Genomic DNA, 22,933 nt, shown 5'->3' on the forward strand with positions numbered 1-22,933 from the left:
GGAGTGAGTGGAGGACCCTGTTGCAACAGTTTAATAAAGATCGGGCTTATTAGCTGCTTTGCTTCTCAATATTCTCTGGTTGGCCTCTGTTACTTTCTCCTACCGAGAGGGAACCTGCTTAAGGTCTTCATACAGGCTCTTGGATACTCCATAAGGGAAAAGGAGCAGTTGTTTTTTTCTTGTAACACTTACAAGATTGTTAAATACCAAATTTGCAGTCTTTATAAGCACCAATAACCTATTTCAAAGAGTTAATACACACATAAAGATAAAAGCAAAAATGCTTCTTTGGAGAAACATCATTAGGTTCTCTAAGAGCTGATCATAATCTGGTTTAGAATGTCTGCAACAGATCCCTTTTTGCCAACCTGTGTAAGACAATGGAATATATTAAGAGAAACTGAACTGCAGCTGTCCTGGGGGGGGGGCGAACTGCACTACCCATTAAATGACACTGTTCCTCTAGCAAAGGGGAATCACATTACCCCAAGCCCATCTAAAACTGCTACAGAATACAATTGTTTGTTGGCTACCCTACCAACTCATTTCATTTTCTAGTTTTACATGGAGTTTGTGTAAGGATGCCCAGAACCATCTCATAACAATTCCAAAGGCGCTAATGCCAGTTCCCCTCTTCAATAACACCACCTCCAATACTGCATCCTGTAACTTGTTCTTAGGCTTTATTACTTCTCATATAGCAGTGATTCCCAACTTTTATGAACCCAAGGTCCTTTTTTAACCTCAATTATTTTGCAGACACCCATATGCTAATTGTTGTAATTTTAGGCTCTGCTAACTGATACATGGCAAATAACTATTATGAATATTGCAAGGCCTCTTATATACTCTTGCCCAGAGGAGGTGGTGGAACCAAAGGTTGCTTGCTGTGACTTGTTTGCACAGGATAAAATTGCTTGCATTCACTGGCATCTTGAATCCGCTATTAAATTCACAAAGAGTCAGGTAGCATTAGTGCTCCATAAATCACTACTACAGCTAATTTCAATGAAATTTAACAACTCACAAACCAGCTAAAAAAAATATTGATCCACATCCTGTTCTTACTTAGCCAGATACTGGATCAAGTCATAAAATAGTCAAAGAGAAAGTATTACTTCTTAAATAGCAGTAGATTATAGGCTTTAATTTAGTCCATGTGCAAGCAATTGAAATGAAGTATGGACTAGTGATGTGAGATGAGAAAATTCTCAAGAATGAGAATATTCTTGAGAAATATTCTCTGCTAGAAAATTCTCCAGAGAATATTCTCCACAAACTGTAAATTCTAATGTAAGAACCAGTTTTACAACCCACATTTTAAAAATCTAGTAAATAATAAGTCAAGCTGTGATATTGCCAGTGTTAGTAATTGTCAGGGGTTCAGAAGGAGAGACACAGGAGGGGGAGCAAATGGAGAGTGAGGAGGAGGAGTACGAGGGGGGAGCAGGCAGTGACAGTGGAAAGAGTTATTCCACAAGCCTCTCCAGCGAATCGGAGGACTCACAGAAGGGAGTGCCGGTGGCCAGGGCGAGGGGGGTTCCAGGGGGGAAGCCTCAGGAGGAAGGGGCCAGCGGGGAGTCCCTGAGCAGCAGTTGGAAATCAGGACCAGCTTCCCCACCAGAGCGCAGTGGGGAGGGGGAGTCCCAGGAATCGGGACCAGTGCTCTCACCACCAGCGGGAGGAGAGGAGTCAGGTTTGGTCACGCCCACATCAGGAAGCGGAGAAACGGTCAGGAGGAAGGTTACCGGCTGGGCGCGCGCGCCAAGTTCAAATGTACAGGCGAGCGGCACAGCAGGGAGCCCGGGTAGGGAGCCAGGTCCTAAAGCCCGCCGGAAGGAAGGGGAAGACCAAGGGGGGTCAGCGTCAGAAGAGTCCAGGAAGGAGGAGACCCCAGAGGGCAGAAAGACCCAGCGAAGGAAAGAACAGCGTAGGAGGTGGAGCCGGGCGAGGATCTTAAACTGGTGTGGAAGGAGCAGTGAGTCAGAGGGGACTTAGCCGGTCTAGCGTCGAGACGTGGGTCTGCGCGCCCAGAGCCTTGAAATGGAAACTAAACTTCAATAAAGACTTTGTATATTATATCCACCGGGCGTTGGTCCTCTGTGAGCTGGGATCTAGAGGCAGACCTGACAGTAATGAATAATGATTTTTTTGGATCCAGTTACATTACTGGGCATTGTGTCATTCACCACTGGCAGTTTTGAAATGTGAGCTACAGAAAACCTTTTTTTAGTTTTAAAAATGCTATACTTTTAATTTGATGAACATTTGAATTTGTATGTATTTCAACTATATGTAATAGCCATTTTTCTATTTTGGTGTGACCTTATTCTTAGTAATTCTATACTGTTGGCCATACAGTGTGATTTTTTTTTACAGAAAGTAGCTTTAATGCTTTATACATTTAAAGTACCTAGGCCTATATGTGTAACAGCATATGAGGTGGCCTTGATTAAAACAGTTGACATTTCTATATTTTTATTTAGTGCCAGTAACTGGTTTTTGCAGTACCATTCAATGGTACAAGGTGCCATTTACCAGAGATTGACATACTGAAATATATTATCATATAATGATAATATATTTAATGTTAATAGCTTCTTTTTTATATGTATGCATATACAGTGGTACCTCTGGTTGCAAACAGGATCCATTCCGGAGGCCCGTTCGCAACCTGAAAGGAACGCAACCCGCGTCTGCGCACACACAGGTCGCCGCTTCTGCGCATGATGTCATTTTGCGCGTCTGTGCATGCGTGAGCGGCAAAACCCAGAAGTAACCCTTTCTGGTACTTCTGGGTCGCCATAGGACACAACCTGAAAACGTGCAACCTGAAGCAAACGTAACATGAGGTATGACTGTAGTTTTGTTTATCAAGCTGTGTTTTAGTCACCAAAACAGTTATTAAGTACTAGAACTATTAGAAGCACAAGATAGCCTATTACAGAACTTATTTGTATCAAACCTTAACATGCCAATTGCATTTATTGACTTGTCCTTTAACATGTACATTTTCTGATGGAAGAATAAAATATGATTTAACTACTGAATTTCCTTATACCAAACCTTAACATGACAATTACTGGTGCCATCACCTTAGAATGGTTTAACTTTAACTATAAAACATGTTTTACTTTTTAATTTGATACTTGCAAGTCAAGTGACAAATAGGCTTGTGCTTATATATTTTCACTGTGGTTCTTTTACTAAATATACAGTTAGTGGCAGGCTTAGTGATTAACATGAGTCATTCACGTTGAATTTTCAATTTCAAGTTTGGCACAAAAAATCAAAGAATGTGAATTCACTGCATTGCCCCACTGAATAAAAGCATCTGTACAGGTTTTGGCTGCCATCTGAACAAGATTACACATGAATATTACATGTATATTAACTAATTATATAATTTTCAATACATTAAAATTATATCATTTTCAATGCATTAAAATGATTATTCTCCTATTTTAAATGAAAATTCTCTAATATTCTCATTAATTGAGAATATTCTCTAAAAGACTATTCTCAAGAATTTAACATCACTAGTATGGAATCTATTTATGGGTACTCTATGCATGCATCTTCTGCACATGGAAGAGAATGTTATACTGGGGCATCAGTTACAGGACTCTTCTACTCTTCTACTCTGAAATTATAAAATCATTTACCAAAGGTACTAAAATAATAGAATTATAGAGGTGGAAGGGATTCTAAAACTCATAGTCCAACCCCCTGCAATGCAGAAATTTTAACAACACCATCATCCAATGTGAAACCATACTGGACCCTGCTTAGCTTTACAAATGTGCTAGCAATTTTATTGCTACACCAATTGTTGCTTTAAAAAAACCCACTGCAAGAAGAAATTAAGAAATTGTTCCACTGAGCAAGAAATCATAAAAGGAAAAATCTTTTTGTTCCAGACCAGTCTTTGCCTCAACTCTAAAAACGTGTGACAACCCAAAAGGGCAACTGTATATGGACAAATCCAAACCCCTAGGAATGGTAGATTAAGAGCTCTAGAAAGCAAGACAGTAAACATCTATAAAACGTTGCTTATCTGCTTTTCCATTTATTTAAATCCTTTCCCAGAGAAACTGCACATGAGAATATTAAGTGTGCATCTGTCCTTGAACAATCATATAACTGAATATCTACCTGTTCTTTAAACATTCTTTAAGACTCTGCCCTGTCATGCTTATGGTCTAGAGATGTGAATGACTAGGATTCAAAAAAGGCAAGGGGAAAAACAATCTGGTCAGATAAGTATTGGTGTTTGCATATTTCACGTTAGCAGAATCAGCATGTCCGAGAAAAGGGGGAGGCTAGTCACTACAACCATTCTAGGAAGCATAATGCTTGTACAACTACAAAATACCGTATTTTTCACTCTATAAGATGCACCAGACCACAAGACGCACCTAGTTTTTGGAGGAGGAAAACAAGAAAAAAAATATTTTGAATCTCAGAAGCCAGAACAGCAAGAGGGATCGCTGCGCACTGAAAGCAGCAATCCCTCTTGCTGTTCTGGCTTCTGTGATAGCTGCGCAGCCTGCATTCTCCCCATAAGACGCACACACATTTCCCCTTACTTTTTAGGAGGGAAAAAGTGAGTCTTATAGAGCAAAAAATACGGTAGTTATGACTACTCAAAAGCAAATCACCTCCACCATTTAAAATACAAGGACATTATGAAGCTATTGTTAATCCAGTACCCTTGTAGGAAGTGACTCCTATGCTCAAATTTCCTTTCCATGAAAAGCCAGTCACACTAGAAACAAAATCCTACGTCAAAAATAAACAAAATATAACATGAAAACTAAACAAATACTTCAGCCATTTAAGCTGCTCCCGCTTATGTGGGAGCAAACTCCACAAAACTCAGTGAGCCTTAATTCCGAGATGACACCATGATGTTGTTGTTGCTGCTGCTGCTGCTACTGTTGCTTCATACCGCCCTATACTCGCAGGTCTCATGTATAAAATTTCAGTTTTAAACAGCTTTAATTTTGTTAAAAGGTTCTATTCTGCATGTTCTCCTGCAACAAGAGTTCCCCCCCGAAGGGGGGAACTGTATTACCCCGCCTCCCGGTAATAATATATACCGTATTTTTCGCCCTATAGGACACACTTTTTCCCCTCCAAAAATGAAGGGGAAATGTGTGTGTGTCCTATGGGGTGAATGCAGGCTTTCGCTGAAGCCTGGAGAGCGAGAGGGGTTGGTGCGCACAGACCCCTCTTGCTCTCCAGGCTTCGCGGACCTCTCCGCAAGAGGGGGGAGCGCTCCCGCCGCTTGCGGAGAGGTGCCTGCATGCCGAAGCCTGCGCGCGCTGAGCTCAGCGCGTCCAGGCTTTGCGGACCTCTCCGCAAGCGGGGGGAGCGCTCCCGCCGCTTGCGGAGAGGTGCCTGCATGCCGAAGCCTGCGCGCGCTGAGCTCAGCGCGTCCAGGCTTTGCGGACCTCTCCGCAAGCGGGGGAAGCCAGCCCTGGGCTCCCACGGCTTGCAGAGAGCTGCCTGTTTGGGGGCTGGGGTCGGGGGAAGCTCGGGCGGGCCTCCCCCGCCTCAGCCCCGCGCCTGGGGGGGAAATAATTTTTTCCCCTTTATTTCCCCCCCAAAAAACTAGGTGCGCCTTATGGGACGGTGCGTCCTATAGGGCGAAAAATACGGTAATCACATTACATAGGTAAAAGGTAAAGGATCCCTGGACAGTTAAGTCCAGTTGAACTTGACTATGGGGTGCAGTGCTCATCTCTGTTTTCAGGCCGAGGGAGCCAGCATTTGTCCGCAGACAGCTTTCTGGGTCATGTGGCTAGCACGACTAAACCACTTCTGGTGCAACGGAACAGTGACGGAAGTCAGAGCACACACAAACGCCATTTACCTTCCCACCACAGCAGTACCTATTTATCTACTTGTGGTGGTATGCTTTCAAACTGCTAGGTTGGCAAGAGCTGTTACATTACATATTACATTACATTACATATTAACCTGCTCAAACCAAGAGCAAATGCTTCTATTTTCTTTGTCTATTCAGCCAAATATATATCATGATTCCAAATACATTTAATTAAGATTGCTATTCTTCAATAATAAGGAAAACTATTTTAGTGTTTGATAGCTTACACTGTTTTGTAATTAATATTTTTGCCATTCAATAGTTTTTTCTTAGATTTGGGGGTGATACAAATGAGAAGTCAATACAACAGTCCATTGATAACAATGAAAGCATCCCCATTAAGGTTTCAATCAACAATTAAGTATGGGAAAGTTGTATAGATTGCATAAGAGTACAAATAAACAGTATTATGTCTGATAGAAAGTTTCCAAATAAAGATGACCACAAAGGCTGTTTTAATTGCCATTCTTCTACACTGGTACTTCGGGTTAAGTCTGTTCTTAACCTGAGACTGTTCTTATTTTAGCTAATGGGGCCTCCCGCTGCAGCCGGAGCACAATTTCTGTTCTCATCCTGAAGCAAAGTTCTTAACCCGAGGTACTATTTCTGGGTTAGCGGAGTCTGTAACCTGAAGCATATGTAACCCAAGGTACCACTGTATTACAAACCTTTTGGCCAGAGATAATGCTTGATCATATTTAGCAGCAATGGCCCTGTTTGTTTTATGAACACCCACCAAAAAGAAAAATACTGTGATCACAATATTCATTTTTCTAGTTACCCAATCCACAAAACTGCATTTTTATATGAATGGCTGGAAAGGGAAAGCACAACTGGCTATGTCTGCAGCCTAAAACAATTAGGAATGTAGCACTGATGAATAAAAGTCAACTGACTATTTATATCCTGCCGTCATCCCTCTATGTTGGGACCTAACAAAGCTTCATATCCTATTCATATCCATAATGTGCCTATTTTGGAAGATAACAAAAGAGTGATAGTGTGAAAGGTAAAAAATATATAATGTCCTGCTCTTCAGTACTGCATGAGACAATGCTATTAAACCCTGTGGTGTTCAAATAATTGCTTTATATCTACAAATTGGCTAATTGCTGCCATATCAGTGACTGCTTTCCCAATATATACTGTATATACTAAATAGAAAGCTTACTTTTTACCCAATGAAGAAAAGCCACATGCATCAATTAGTTCATATGAGAACACAAAACATAGCTGATGTAGCCTTTTACCTCAAGCGGAAGATAACACTTTAGTGTCCACTCTTATCATAATAGACAAGATGCAATATGCAACCTTGGAAGCTGCTAAGCAGTGAATCACATTTTCTTGGTTTTCTTTCTCTCTTTCTGCTCCCCCCCCCCTTGTTACATCAGCATCAGGCCACATCCTGAGCCCAGCCTCCTGAGCTGCGTCTACAAAGGGGGCGTGAGAGGGAGGAGATTATGCTACTGAAAACCAATGACCAAAGGAAACCATCTGGTCTGAAGCCAGAAAGATGCTACTGATTCAGGGAAAGAATCACAAAGAACTGCTTACTTCTCATTCAGCTCCTGGGAAGGAGATACTCTAGCTGGACAAAGGCCAGAATCAGCTCACAGGGTTGTTTGTAATCCAGAATATAACTCTTTAAGGTACATTACTGACAATAAATATAACATCTCTTTCTCAAAAGCAACAGAATATAAACATTTGGGAATGCTAGAACTAAAAAACGTGGCAGACAGGAGGAACTGAAATGACAATTAAAGCAGAGTGTAGCAACAGTGATGAACATATGCAGTGATAAGCCACATATACCTACACACACACCCGTACCTGAGGCCCTAATAAAGGCAACATTCCAAATGATATGCAAGTCAAAGTGCATTTCTCACAATGGCTACACAACACATACTGACAATTAAGGGTTTGCTTTTGTTTCTTTGCAAGACCCACCTCTTGCAAACTGTTAGAATTACAAAAGTAAAACTGTTCCAAATGGAACAGAAGAATATAAATTTAACAGTTTTATCTGTTTTTATAATTGCATGCTATGTAGCTGTAACCTGCCCTGGGACCTTATGCTGAAGAGTGGGTAAGAAATTCTATAAGTAAAATAAATATGAAATAAACATCTGCTGCTGAGTTTTGTTAAGCCTATTCTATAGATCTCTCTAATATTAACAAAAATATTCTTAAATAACATGGGCCCACATATATTCACCCTACCACTGCAGCACCCCATTACAGATAAGAAGGCTATCTAGAATACCCTGAAATAAGCTGCCTCAGATTAAATCTTGAAATCTGAGCCACTAGCCCTGATCGGCATGCATATGCTTCTCCAACTTGCAGGATCCAATCCCTATTTGGCCACACTTCATCAACTTTACAGATGCTTTCCTCCCCACTCCTCTGCCAATTCTACACTTCTTTTCAGTGTTGTCCACATGAACCTCATCCCAGGTGACCACCTCATACTTAGCGTTCAAAATTAGCCCCTTTTCAGCTGGCTGTTGGCCACTTGCTACCAAGTAAAGATGCCTGGGTGCCAAGATGTTGCCTGACATCTCCACCATCTGGCTGGCTGGTGCTCAGTAGCGGTTTTTTTGCTGCTGTGCTATGGCATGCGTCAGATTTTAGATGGAGCTGATAATATACACAATTCATTTTCAGCTTTGTAATCTTGTAAAAAAAAAGCGCCTAAACATTCAGTTTGTGAGCCTGTAACCTAGGTTTAAGGCACCATTTGGCAAAAAATAATAATTATATCTGCTTCTAACACTGCTCATACTCCACCGTGATACTTTTTCAGAACCACACACCTATGTCGTCCCTTCCTATTCCTCTCCTTCTATTTTTTTGTTCTCTTAGACTGTTGTCTAAATCTTCATTTCTGCTTTTCTTTCTCTCCTACTCTTCTGCTTCTACATCTCCCACTTTCTTAACAGTGTTGTCCAACTTTGCTTTCCTCGAAAGTCCATAAATATAAAGTGATCATCATAGCATGATTACCAATTTCCAAGAAATGAAAGTTCTGCATAGCTTAGCTAGGGAAAACACATGGTATCAAATAATTTCTCAACTTAGTTACCAAATAGCCTGGGATTCATTTCACTGACCAAGACAGCGATAAGAATTAGATTGTCCCATACAAGCTAAATTGCTTTTAAAACAGATTACAATCCTAATGTTGCAAATATATCCCATGTTAGTTATAATTCTTCAAATTCATAATAAAACATATATAAATTGGTGTTATTCATAAATATATTACACACAAATTTACGAATGTCTACTTGTGGTTAAGCCCCTTTGTCTTCAATGGGCTGTACTCCCAAGCATTAAGTGTACCCAGGATTGCACTCTTGGCTGGAAGTAAATTCCATTGAACTCAATCAGTTTACAGATGAATAGATATATAGGAAATTATGTTGTGGTTAAGTCTCCTTACCTAAATGTAGCCTAATGTGACAAACAATATACAAGAGAGGCAATTAAAAAATAATATAGCAGCAATTTATCTCCCTTCTGAGAGCTTAAGTGCTGCACACCGTTGATACAAGTATTTGTGCTGCTGAAAGTGAAAAATCCTATGACAACCCCACAAACAACCTCACCCACATCCACACAACCCATCCTTTCTGATGCAACAGAAAGAAAGTGAGCTCACAGATGAGTCCATCAACTCAAGCACAATGTAGCTTTCTCTTCTAAGCAAGATCATTATCAGGATAAAGGGAAGATCATTTTAACTATTATCTGCTTATCTTAAGATGGTCTCAAAGTATGTTATGACTATTAGATTATTATTTTGGGGAAGGGAAATAAATGGCACAGGAACCACCATTACCTAGCCCTTATAACTTCCTCTATCCAGGGTGAAACATGATGTGTGTGCGGCATTTCTCAGTTTTCTTGTAGATAAAAGTCCTCTGTCGTGCATGATCTAGTTGAGATTCCTGCATTGCAGGAGGTTGGATTAGATGGGATCCCTGGGATCCCTTCAACTCTACAGTTCTATGATTGTATACATTTCCTTTTGCCCAAGCAAGGCCAACACATACTCTCACCAACTCCTGAATCCACAACGCACAGAATGTTTTGACTGGCAGGAAGATACAAAAATCTAGTGTTGATTTTCACAAGCAATAACCTGTGCCTTTCTCTGGGGTTTATGCCATCTCCCTATCTCCTGACAAAGTATCACACTAGTTACCCGCCAAATCTAACCTGTATACTAAAAAATACCGTCACTCAATCCAACCTGGGTGTGAGAGCCCTTAAAAATGGGCTGTGATATGCAGCCCTTTGTCCTTTCCATGCCAGACTACTAGTCCCTCACGTCAGGGTCCATTATCAATAATCAAAACCACTGCAACAGACGATCTATGGTGTGTTACTCATGAGACCAGAAGCCTGCTTTCTGGATTCCAAATTGTGTTTACACCAACCTCAAGAATTCTAGAAATCTCCTACATACGTAACCACTGAGCGTATTCTACTGGGTGAAAGTGTGGGGGTAGATAAAAGCAGACTTCTTTGTTTCCTGGGAGTCAGATAAGTTGAGTACTGACTGAGAAGTGCAGAGTGTGCTACCTCAGGATCCCTCTGAAAGCAATTGCTTCGTTTTCTCAAAATTCACCATGCCTGGGAGCTGAAAGAAATAATTGGCAGGTGCAATGGCAGCAATTACCTGATAGTTAAGACACCGCTGGCCTACTCTACAAAGCCGTTGTGCAAAGGAAGAGCAGAGCCAGGCTCTCCTAACCTTCCTGTTCTGTTATATGGCCACATGATCCAGAAAGCTGTCTGAAGAAAAATGGGAACTCCCTTGGCCTGAAAGCAGAGGTGTGCGCCATACCCCATACTCAAATTTGACTGGACTTAACTGTCCAGGAGTCCTTTACCATTTTACCTTATGTTACACGCCCTCCCCTTCTCCGTTTTATTTCCTCATCTTGACACTAATAGGAGGACTAAATACACCCGCTCCAGGGCTAACTAACACAGTTTTAGGCCTTTTTGGAGGCATGTTAGGGAACAAGGGGGTATGATACATTCAATACCTCCTTCAACCTGCTTCATTTTCAGGATGAACATCTGCTCTACACAGGCATCAAGTACAGAGACTTCCTCAGCTGCAAGATCTTAGGACTGCACCCTTAGTCAATTAAGTGATTACATTAGCCAAGGCTGTAACCTGAAACATACTTACATGCAACCCCTAAACATACATGAACAAAGTGGGATTTATTTCTGAGTAAACATGCAGAGAGGATTGTACTGCGCAAAGCATTCTGATTGGCTAAAAGGTGCTTCCACAATCAGATTTATTAAACATTTTAAAAACAAGCACTCTAATTAGCAACACCCTCTTGTCTTGTGGCATCATACTGACACACACATATATTGTCACATAAGCTTTCATCAACTATGGAAACTTATGCCACAATAGATCTGGTCATCTTCAAGTTACCTGAAGACCCTGTTGTTTTTGCTATAACAGACTACCATGGCAACCCCTCTAGAAGTTCTCCCTGAAGAAAAATTTTATCCTGTGCAAGAGAAAACAGAAGACCTATTCTGGGATACCTATTGCAGCCCAGGAATGCATCATTTAAATAAGAAAAGAAAGAGAACCCATTGTTTTTTCCTCATAAGCAATTATATGTAGATATAAGAGATTAATTTGTAGCAGAATCCATACATGCCTATTTAGAAATAAGGCCCTCTCAGTTCAGTAGTGTAGACTCCTAGGTAATTGGGAGAAAATTTTAGCCTAAATCAGTCAAAACTCATACATATAAACAGCAAAGGCAACAATTTTACACTGCCAGTTAACTTAGAATTGTACTGCATGGAAACCAAATACAGTGGTACCTCTGGTTACGAACTTAATTCGTTCCGGAGGTCTGTTCTTAACCTGAAACGGTTCTTAACCTGAGGTACCACTTTAGCTAATGGGGCCTTCCGCTGCCACCATGGTGCGATTTCTGTTCTCGTCCTGGGGCGAGGTACTGAACCCGAGGTACTACTTCCAGGTTAGCAGGGTCTGTAACCTGAGGTGTTTGTAACCTGAGGTACCCACTGTACTGGAATCCTCTACCCACCTACCAAAAGTAAGCCCCCCTGAACTCAATAAGCAGACATATAGAAGATTGCACTACTAGTTGAGTATTTGTATGAATTTTAACTGATCTGATTAATCTATGAAATGTGTATAAAATGTATGTGTTACACACACACACGACTCAAGTGTGAGGGCCGTCATGTATACCGAGTTTCTGTAATGTTTTATTGATGTTATTGTATTTTTTATTGATTTTTTTAAAAAAAAACATTCAGAAGGTCAACAGGCAAACAAAAATGGCATTAATAACATATATTTGAAGTTTTGATGCCCAAGCAGAATATAAATCCTGTTGAATGGATTAACATTAAACATACAAACACAAATTTTAGGGCTCTCATTTGATTAAAGAAACCCTGGCTTAGGGAGGAAAGCAGTATGCCCTTTCCCTGCCAGAGAACCACATTTCTTCTCATGGACAACCATTTGGGAATATAGCGGTATGGCCAGAAGCAAAAGTGTGAGGAGGAGGAATGCAATCCTTACTTTTCTAGGCTGCATCACAGCCATGCAAATTCACAAAGAGGTTTCCATACACACACCCCTACATCCTACCGGCAAGCGGCTTTGAGGATGTACACCTGTCTAGGCAAAAGTAGCGCCACCTGAGTAGGGGTTCCTACCCCTGCCGATTAATCGGATGGCCTTGAGCTGATTGATCTACCGCTACATCCCACACTGAGGGGAGGGCAGGGGGTCAGTGAGGCTGAGGGGGAAATGGGTGGCTCAGAGAAAAGGGAAGCTGAGCAACGCAGGTGGCGTGTTAATAAAGGCGAGGTCAGAGGAAAGCGACCCGAAAGCCAGCTTTGAAAGAAAAGGTGAAGTGAGATCCCCGCTTCCTGCTTCTACCCGACCGGGGAAAGAGCTTTCATCCCCTTTGGCGACGGCTGGAGGGAAGGAAGCAAACTGTCTTTCGTAAGGGCCACGCAGCATCACTCACCTCATGCGGCGAAAGGAAGCGGCGACTCCTTTCCGGCACATATATATGTACTCTATATATAGGGTGGGCAGGTGAATAATCTCTCCCAAATAAAAATGGGCGGGAAGCGATCTCCTCCCCCCCCCTTAAGAAGCGGGGCGCCGCCAGGCGAATCTCACCGTGATGTGGGGCGGGGAACGAGCGAGAACTCTTTCCTGTCCCCGGCTGCCGTAACCGAATCTCTCCTCTCCCGCAACTGAAGCCGGTCCGCTGCCCGCCTCACGCTGTTTAAAATGGCTGAGGGGGGAAAGAAAGCGAAGCAAGACCACGGGAGAGGAGGCGGGGGCCGAGCCGGCTGAGGTAACAGGGGGGAGGGGAATTGAGGGGGAGGAGTGGGTATGTGCCCCGGCGCGTAGACCAATCCGAAGCCTCGCTCCGCTGATTGATGCGAAGGGCAGCCTCACAGAAAGGAGGAAGGGAGGGCGCGAGCGAAAGAGAGAGAGGGGGTGGGAGGTTTGGTGGTGGTGACAACGGAGCCGGCCGTGACGGTGTTGTCGTCTTCGTCGACGGCGTCGGCTGCTCAGGCGGCTGGAGGGTGAGGTGATGGGCTGGAGGCGGGCGAGGTAGGAAGAGAGCCTCGCCCAGAGAGGTGGCGGTGGGCGAGCGCGAGATCTGACAGGAATTCAAGCTATTCTCTCGATCTGGGTTGTTGGTTTTGGTTTTTTGACCGCCAACGTATAACAGATCAGACATATATATGTCTCTCATAGGTTTATTTATTAAATTTCTATACAGCCCTTCATCCAAAATATCTTATTAAATTTCTATACAGCCCTTCATTCAAAATATCTTTGTGTGTGGGTGTGTGGGTGTGGGTGTGTGTATGAACATTTGTGCCCCACTCTAAAGTAGTCAGAAAGGCTGCCAGAGCAGCATACATAGTTAAAACAAAGCAGTCCCTACTCTCAGAGTAACAACAACAACAATAAAGAAAAAGTACACCGCACACAAGGAAAAAGGGACAGGGAGGGAAGAGGAAAATCAAAACAAGTTTGTGAGCTTGCTCGCTAGAATGGTACATGCCTTGGTTATCTCCCGCTTTGACTGCTGCAATGAGCTCCATGGGGCTACCTTTGAAGGTGACTTGAATACTACAATTACTCCATAATGCAGCTGCTAGACTGGTGTCTAGGTGTGGCCACCAGGACCATATAACACCAATCCTAAAAGACCTATGTTGGCTCCCAGTACATTTCCATGAACCATTCAAAGTGTTGGTGCTGACAATTGAAGCCCTAAATGCCCTTGGCCTTGTATATCTGAAGGAGTGATTCCACCCGTCATTCAGCCAGGACATTGAGATCCAACTCCAAGGCCTTTCTGGCGGTTTGCTCATTGGGAGAAGTGAAGTTACTTGGAACCAAGCCAAGGGCCTTCTTGATAGTGGGGCCTGCTCTGTGGAATGCCCTCCCATCATATATCAAGTAGATAAATAACTGACTTTTAGAAGACATCTGAAGGCAGAATGTGTAAAGGAAAGTTTTTAATGTTTAACGGTTTATGGTTTTTTAAAAATTTTGCTGGGAGCCACCCAGAGTGGCTGGAACAAAATTGCAATTGTTCATTAACAGCAACAATGATAATTTTGGTACACAAAAAATCATCATAAAAGGACAAATCAAACAGTGGCTTCCCCCAGTTAAATTAATTTAAGGACACAATGAAATATTCAAGAAAATTACTTCATGACCCCCAGTTAAGTTAAGAGCACAAGAAAATTAAGTGAAATCTAACTGGATAATCATGTGAGTTAAATCCATTAGCAGTACTATGAACAATGTAACAGTACAATAAAATTGTAGGGTGTATGGGGTGTTAGGGGAGGAGGAGTAGCTCTGGTGGGGAATACATCATGCTCTATCTGGGATAAATTGCCCTCCTTTGATCCCTACCCTGCACTCAACTCTCACCTGTGGCTCCTAGAAGCTGTCAGCATGCGACTGTGGTCACACCCCAGTGTGGTTGCCATATTTTGAAGAGTAAAAAAGATGATGCTATGACGGCCATTCAAAGGAAATAAATGCAATCTGTCTCAAATTTTACCCCTGAAAAAGAAGTGTGCATGCACACGAAAGCTCATACCTAGAACTAACTCAGTTGGTCTTTAAGGTGCTACTGGAAGGATTTTTTTTATTTTGTTTTGACCATGGCAGACCAACACGGCTACCTATCTGTCCCTGAAAAAGAGTGTGTCCTGGAAAAAGAGGACACATGGCAACCCCCAGGAAATTGCTTCAACTGGCCAGCTAAACCAGGTGAGGGTAGCTGATTGGTCTCAAACCCTCATAAGTTAGTGACTTCCCCTGCATGAGAAGACAGACTCTAGAAGATTGAGCAGACAAAACCAATAGAGGGCCAATGGTCAAGGAGGTTTCTGCATGTGCTGTAGAGAGAAGTGAGGGGCAGATGGGGCTTATCAACCTGAGAAGGTAGTCCATCTAGGAGAGTGAAAACTTTGACCCTAAACCTCCTCTGCTTTGTGGGATATCTTTGGAAGAAGAAAATGCTAAGGAGTAAACCCTACACAAATCTAGAGTGGAGTCCCTAAGATGGTTGGATGGCACCTTGTATGCCTCCTTCTGTCAACTCCTGCAGCCAAGCTAGTGCCAACTGTATTGCTATTCATTCCTTTGGACTACATCACTGAGGCTGAGAAGGAGGCAGCCAATAATAATAATTATAATAATAATAATAATTTTATTATTGATACCCTTCCCATCTGGCTGGGTTTCCCCAGCCACTCAGCCTAGGACTCCATTCACCCTGTTCAGGCATGTGCCCTGGGGAGGTTCACTTTGGTGCTGCTAACGCAACAGTTTGACTTCACCTCCAGAGGCTCACTCACTGTCTCTTGAGAAAGAGGGATACCAGCAAAAAACACAATAAAATCATGTAAACTTGATGTCGCCACAACCAATAATTTCTTGAAAACCATGATAAACTAGTGTAAAATATCAAGCTATTAAACAAAATTATGTTATTCAAAATTATGATGGAAACACAGAATCATAAGATATATTTACTTGGACCGCAATCTGGTATTCATTTTCATTGGGAAAAGGCCAGTCTAATTTGGTGTGGCTTACTTCTGGCTAGACATGTATAGGATTTCACTATTAAGTAAGTTCAGTGAAGGAAAGTTTCCCACCCATTCCTCCCCACAGCAGTCCCCTGTGCCGAATCCCTCATGTTTTCATTTATTGCATTTATATCACACCTTTTTCTTGCAAGGAGCTCAAGGATCCCCCTTCCTCTTTTTCTATAGTTCTATTTACCCACTGTAGAAAAAAGAATGCAACAGCTATCCCTGCCCCCCCCCACCCCAAAGCATATTTGGGTGAAAAACTGGAATTTGTGTATGTAAAAGGATATAGACTTGGCCCTGGTACTGAATCAGGCATCAGAAATGGGGACTCAGCTGGGTTAGAAACAGCTTAACTAACCAAATGCACCTCTAGCAGTGAATATTCACATGGGGAATAGTGTCACATAGTGACTTTGCATCTTTCCCAGTTAACAATGGATGATCACCAAATGGGTATCAGAGAATGTGAACTGATTAGAGATGCTTTATACATTGTCCAAGTACAGACCCTCCAAGTATCCCTATTTTCCAGAGACGTTCCTAATTTAGAAAAGCCGTCCCAGTTTCTGATTTGATCCTGGAATGTCCTGCTTTTCCTTAGGACATCCCTATTTTCATTGGAGAAATGTTGGAGGGTATGGAATTATCCAACCCCCAAGCCATCTGAAGGCAATCCTGTATAGGGAAGGTTTGTTTAATGTTTTATTATGTTTTTATATATGCTGTAAGCTGCCCAGAATGGCTTGCGCAACCCAATAAGATATGTGGGGTATAAATAGTAAAATTATCATTATGGAATGGGACATCCCTATTTTCATCAGAGAAATATTGGAGGGTAGGCAAGTAATCAACACAGTACCCAAGTGGAGAGAATATGTATATCGGCCAGTCAGTGCACACACCAATTAATGTTGATACTCATACAGATCAGCAATGCATGTGGTGGTTGCATAGGAAGCAGAAACTGCACAGTTAGACTACTGAATAAGGTAACAGCTTTTCTGTGCAACCCTGTTCTTGTTTACTCAGAAGTAAGTTTTACTTTGCTCAGTTGGGCCTATTCTCTAGAACGTGGGTGAGCAGATCTTCTTAGCCTTGTAGGATTAGCGTTGGGGTTTTTGCCTTTTTAAGTTTATCCCTGACATCCACTTCAAGATGCAAAATAGTGGCTCAGCCAGATGGCTATGAAATAGAGTGCTTCTGAACAAATGCTCAGCCCAGGAATTTGAGATCAGTACCAGAACCAAGCTTACAAATACTTTCAGAGAAAAAATCACTTCGGGTTTTCCCCCAAGCATACATTTTCAGCAACCTAATATTATGTGGAGGCAAGCTTTTCAGTTGTTTCTGTTGTTAGACAATTGGAAATCGATGTCACCTGAAGATCTACCAGTAGATGCTAATCTTCCTTCTTCCCACCAACACGGACCTAGAAAGTGTGTTTGGATTTCAGCTTTAAACACCTACTATTTGTAGCACGGAGAGAGGCAGGTATGTATTGACAGGTTCAATGACATTTAAATCAGATCTGTTAGCTTAATATCCAGATTCCTCATTATTAAATCAAAGTCCACGGATGTCTGTTATTTGTATACTGTAATTGCAGCTCAATGCAGTTTAGAAATATAGATCCACTACTTAATCATACAATAAACTTCCTTGTGGGTTATTTTAAAATGTGTGAAATTGAAAAAGGGAAAAATAAACCCTTTTGCTCATCTTTAAGATTATTTTTTTACGCTAAACTTTCATTTGAGAAGTCACTTAATGAAATTGGTGGTTGAACTCTTTCATAAACTCAGTAACTTGAGACTCATGAGAAAAGAGTGGGAAATGGAAACTAAAGTGTTGATATAAGAGGAACTAGAAAATGCAGCTAGGACAGATCTTTGTGCTAAAATGCACATTGTAAAAAAAATAATCTTAAGTATTTATTTATTCCCATAGACGTTTTCAAATTCTGGATTAGTGGCCTTGTACACACTGGTATGAAATATTGTGTGCTCAATAGACTGGTTTGGCATGCAAATAATTGAAACTTGAACTCTTCTCATGATTTTATCCCCTCAACTTCCAGTTTAAAGACATGACCATATTTGGTGTAGGACTTCAGAACTGATTCTTTGGGGTTGAAGTTACGTACAAGATGTTATCAAATGAAAAGGAAGAACACAGTCAACAAGGCTTTGTTTTTCTGCTGTATATAGCACACAGAGGATGAGGAATCTCTCCCCACCCCCATTTCATCCAATCTGAGATCACAACAGTCACAGTTCCTTTTCTGACTACATAGTAAAAAAAAAAAAACCAAAACTGCAGCAAGCTATAGTGGAATTTAGTGATTCATTCAAAATTCGAATGAAGGTCCATTAAAATCAACAGAATGTGATTCTAATTGTTTTGGATGAGTATGCCAAATCCTTGAACTGTTTTGGGAAATACCAAGGCAAAATTGTTAATTGATTCCTAAGGTTTAAGCGCACATTCCCTGCCTAATCCTTGAATGAAAACCCCACTTTCTACCTCCTCTCCCCTTTCTGTTACAACAGTGGATGGATGTGTAGTCAACATCCAGTTAAATCCTTCCTTATTCTTTCATGTGAGATAGAAATGCAATCTTAGCTTACAAGGCTGCATATATTATTAGCATGAGTGGATATGGTTGTCAGATACTGGATTTTTCATACCAGGCTTGCTGGATCATGTCAAGGGCCTGTCTAGTCCAGCATTCTGTTATCACTATGGTCAAATGGATGCTTATGTCAGGCCTGCAAGCAGGATCTGAGCACAAAAACACTCTTCCCATTGCACTTCCAAGCAGCTGGTGTTCAATGGCATTCTGCTTTTTTTGCTGTGCAAACTTTTCTCCCTCTTTTGGTTCATTCGCATTTCCATTTGCCCTGTAATTTCTAGGCATGGGTCCAAAAGGTTCTTCCTTTGTCCTGTGTCCAGAAATCATGGGACAAGTGGAAGTGTGGATGAGCCCTTTTTGTGAATAGTTTGTAAATACACCTTTGTTTCGTTTGCTGTTCTGTCATACAAGTGCACACACACAAAAAAGGCGGTCAACTTGTGTATGTAGTACGAGGTTTAACTCCTAGCTCAGCCTTCCTCAGCCTGGTGCTCTCTAGATATTTTTGACTACAACTTCTGTCAGCTGCAACAAATATGGCTATTGTTACAGGATAATAGGAGCTGTAGTACAAAACATTTGAAGGGAACCGATTTCTTCTTCTTCTAAGAGTAGTCTCTGGTAAAAAGGCTGGAAAATACATTTTCCTGAAACTTGAATAGCCTCTGCCCAGCAGAGTACACAGTACCGTGCTAGAACTGACTCAGGATAAAGAAATTATGCCACACATATCTGTAATGTGTTCTTCAGAACCTCTTTGTTAACTAAAGAAGCAATCCAGCCTTTATAAGGCAGTGGGTCATTTCCATGGCCTTAAGTGGAAAGGTGAATTGTACAGTGGTACCTCGGGTTAAGAACTTAATTTGTTCTGGAGGTCTGCTCTTTACCTGAAACTGTTCTTAACCTGAAGTACCACTTTAGCTAATGGGGCCTCCTGCTGCCGCCGCACGATTTCTGTTCTCATCCTGAAGCAAAGTTCTTAACCCGAGGTACTATTTCTGGGTTAGTGGAGTCTGTAATCTGAAGCGTCTGTAACCCGAGGTACCACTGTATTGTTAATTGAACAGTAAGACTTCTTACTGCTTTCTGAGGGCCAAAATAGCTAAACTACAGGAAATCTGTGATCATATTCCCCAATGTTTTTTGGATTCAGATCCCAAATTGGATCTAGTCTGCAACACTAAAACGAGATATGATCCTTCCCCTCATACTGTTTGCTCAATCTAAATTGTGTGCACATGAACATAAACAAGTTGCTGTTTGTCCCATTGAGTGTCGAGGACCCCCAAGACACCCCCAAATAAAACACGGTTCACACATCATTTTTGTTTTGGTTTTTGGCATAATTTTGGCCACAACTTTATTGAATTACAGTATGTGAGTGGTTGCTTAGGCATTGGTTAGCGACTGTCTGTTCCCACTTGGAGGTAGGAACAGAACTGACAACCACACCCGTGTGGAAGTCAGTAAGGGCAAACAATTTTGGGGAGAGAATAAAGCTGGGTGCCAGGCTCTCACCTTTCCCCAAATGCTCCCAGGGGCTCTTGTGTGGCCCTGGTCCTTTGCCAGGGATTCGGACAAAAGCATGGCGAGCCCCTGGATTCCTTTAATGGAATACCCTTGCAGAAGCAGCATTGGAGGAGCAGGCACAGCCAACCACATCCCCTCCACCAACCAAAAATTAACCAATGCCTAATCACAACCTTACAAGTTGTGATGATTTGCTACGCAGTAGGCAAAACCCAAATGGCAACAGCCAATCAGCCAAATAGTAAAATTCGTCCGAGCCCCCGCTCTAAAGCAGACGCCCCCATGACAAGAAGAAGAAGAAGAAGAAGAAGAAGAGGAGGAGTTTGGATTTGATATCCCGCTTTATCACTACCCTAAGAAGTCTCAAAGCGGCTCACAACTTCCTTTTCCTTCCTCCCCACAACAAACACTCTGTGAGGTGAGTGAGGCTAAGAGACTTCAGAGAAGTGTGACTGGCCCAAGGTCACCCAGCAGCTGCAGGTGGAGGAGCAGGGAAGTGAACCCGGTTCACCAGATTACATGTCCACCGCTCTTAACCACTACACCACATTGACAAGGCATAGCAAGGTCAGTTTGAACAAACCCTAAAGAAAGGGAGGGTGGGCGAGTAATCCAATGTGCGCAGCGAAAAGAGGAAGCTCAACGCTGCGCACAGGGACCTATATAGCACCCCCATCAATCAAATAAAATTGCAACAATAAATTTTCCCCAGCAACATTGGAGGTGCCCAATCAAACTCATGGCCATCCAAACTAACCCGCCCAGCAACAGAGGAAGTCATGGTTACTCCCACCACAACACGTGCTCTCTATGAAGGAGAACCCACTTTGGAGAAAACATTTCCATATAGGTACAGAATAGTTAATGTTAAGTTGTGGGTGAACATATCAGACGACACAGTGATTCTTCAAACAGCTCTTGTTTATTCAGAGGCCAGAACAGAACTGAACAGCAAACAGCTCAGCCGGCCTGCTTTTATAGGCAGCCCGCTGTCAACATTGTAGCAACAACAACCCAGGGTTTCCCGCTTAAAGTAACCGACGTGGACCTGAGTGAAAACTATATACACGATACTCCTGGTGGCCAGGGTGAGAACTTCAATACATATCAGTTAAAGACAGGAAGGGAGATTTATATCGGAAAGTGACATTGGAGGAACAATTAACCCTACGCGTTCCAGCAGACCAGCATATAGGCCCATTTCATTACTGTATAGTTGCCTAAAACCTAGGTAAATTTGTAGCATCATGTCTGCTTTTCTAAGCAGCTCTTTTTGTTATCTTCTTTGTCTAAGGGAACACAATTAAATCAAAGGCAATCAACATGACTGGCCTTAGAGACGATGTGTCCCTTCGGCTCATTGCCCAGTGTGTGTGTACTGCTCACCCAATCCTAATCTGCCCTGAGTGAAGCATGCACTTTTCAGATTTATAATGAATTATGCAAAAAATAATAATTATGAAACATTGCAGACCCCAAAAATAAGCCATAAGGATTTCTAGTGCCTTCAACATACTGCCATTTTAATTTTCCCATTTCTATTATTGGCCATCATTTCTATTATTAATGGATGAAGCCTGAAACCCACAAAATTCCTAGCAGGCCCTAATTTCAATCTGCTGTCTCCTTCCACACTCCATCTTAAGACTCTAAATGTTTGTCCTGTTTTTATTTCATCTTAGAATGGGTGGGTGGGTGGCTGGCTGTGATGGGGGTTAACCCATTTATGATATTTTATTCTATGTTTTTTAGCATGCTTGTGTCATTTTTATTGTATTTTTACTTTGTACATGATTTGGGGTTTTTTTGTAGGGAGAAGTGATATCTATAAATTTAACAAATCTAACTTTCTAACCTCGTGTAGATTTGTTGGCTTTGCTGGTCCATTTTTTTCTTCTTCTCCTACTTCCTCTTTGTTTACTATCTAGCCTATTGAAGTGTTCTGGGAAACGCCTGCACACTATTTTGTAACATTTTAGTTAGATTAATAATGGTATCGCCCTAATGTGGATTTTTGATTTCCCCCCCCCCCCTTTACAGGCCAGCATAACTACCTCTTGTGTGTGTTTACCAAAGACTATGTAAGCTTTCAAGTTCTGCAAAACTCTCCAGAACGGAAAGGTAGCAAAAGAGAGTAGGCTTACATGTCCATAGGAATAATGATTTGGCCACTTTAGACAGTTAGTGATACAAAACATTTAGTACTTCAGACCCAGTGTAGTGGCCATGATGGCCATGGCAAAGATGATTTTGAAGGGGTTTAGATAAATTTATGGAGTGTATGCCTAAAACTCTTATTTTCCATGATAGCTTAAATGTAATTTTCAGGTTCGGCGTACCTCTGGATACTTGTTAGAAGGCATCTGGTGGGGGAGTACTGTTGCCTTCCGACCTTGCTTATGAATATCACAAAAGCTGGCTGGATGTCCACAAGCAGTGCTGGAGTAGATGGACCCTTCGCCTTATCTAACAGGTCAGGGCACTTGTTTTTACACAATAGCTAACTGGTCAATAGGATCATAACCCTATGCTTGTATGTGAGATCCAAGCTTAATTTTAAAAGTCATATCCTTGTGCTGTTGCCTATGCCAATGCTGTGGCATTCAGTCTGGATATACTTCTATAATGTATGGTTGAGTTCACTCAGTGATGGTTGGAAAGTACATGCCCGGATATACTCA

At 41.9% G+C, this 22,933-nt stretch overlaps 1 protein-coding gene and 1 long non-coding RNA gene across 8 annotated transcripts in view; one reads left to right on the forward strand and one right to left on the reverse strand.

Annotated features, from left to right (window-relative positions):
- The window catches only part of ACSL4 (acyl-CoA synthetase long chain family member 4), an 83,526-nt gene that overhangs the window by 39,078 nt on the left and 21,515 nt on the right, over positions 1–22,933 (reverse strand). For 3 of the 6 annotated variants that reach the window (XM_081847035.1, XM_081847034.1, XM_081847031.1), the window contains exon 1: positions 13,125–13,281. The exons of 2 other annotated variants lie outside the window; for them this stretch is intronic. The gene's annotated coding sequence lies outside the window, so the exon portion shown is untranslated. Of the gene's footprint in view, positions 1–9,347; positions 9,400–13,124; positions 13,282–22,933 lie in introns of those variants that run through there. One more of the 6 variants, XM_081847033.1, reaches the window with a different exon arrangement.
- LOC309333617 overlaps positions 13,421–22,933 on the forward strand; it is a 32,243-nt gene continuing 22,730 nt past the window's right edge. For both annotated transcript variants that reach the window (XR_014152596.1, XR_014152597.1), the window contains exons 1-3: positions 13,421–13,568; positions 21,185–21,340; positions 22,581–22,725. This is a non-coding gene — a long non-coding RNA (uncharacterized lncRNA). The remainder of the gene's footprint in view (positions 13,569–21,184; positions 21,341–22,580; positions 22,726–22,933) is intronic.

This window comes from Podarcis erhardii (genome assembly GCF_964252035.2).
Source record: "Podarcis erhardii genome assembly, chromosome: Z".
Classification (NCBI taxonomy): domain Eukaryota; kingdom Metazoa; phylum Chordata; class Lepidosauria; order Squamata; family Lacertidae; genus Podarcis; species Podarcis erhardii.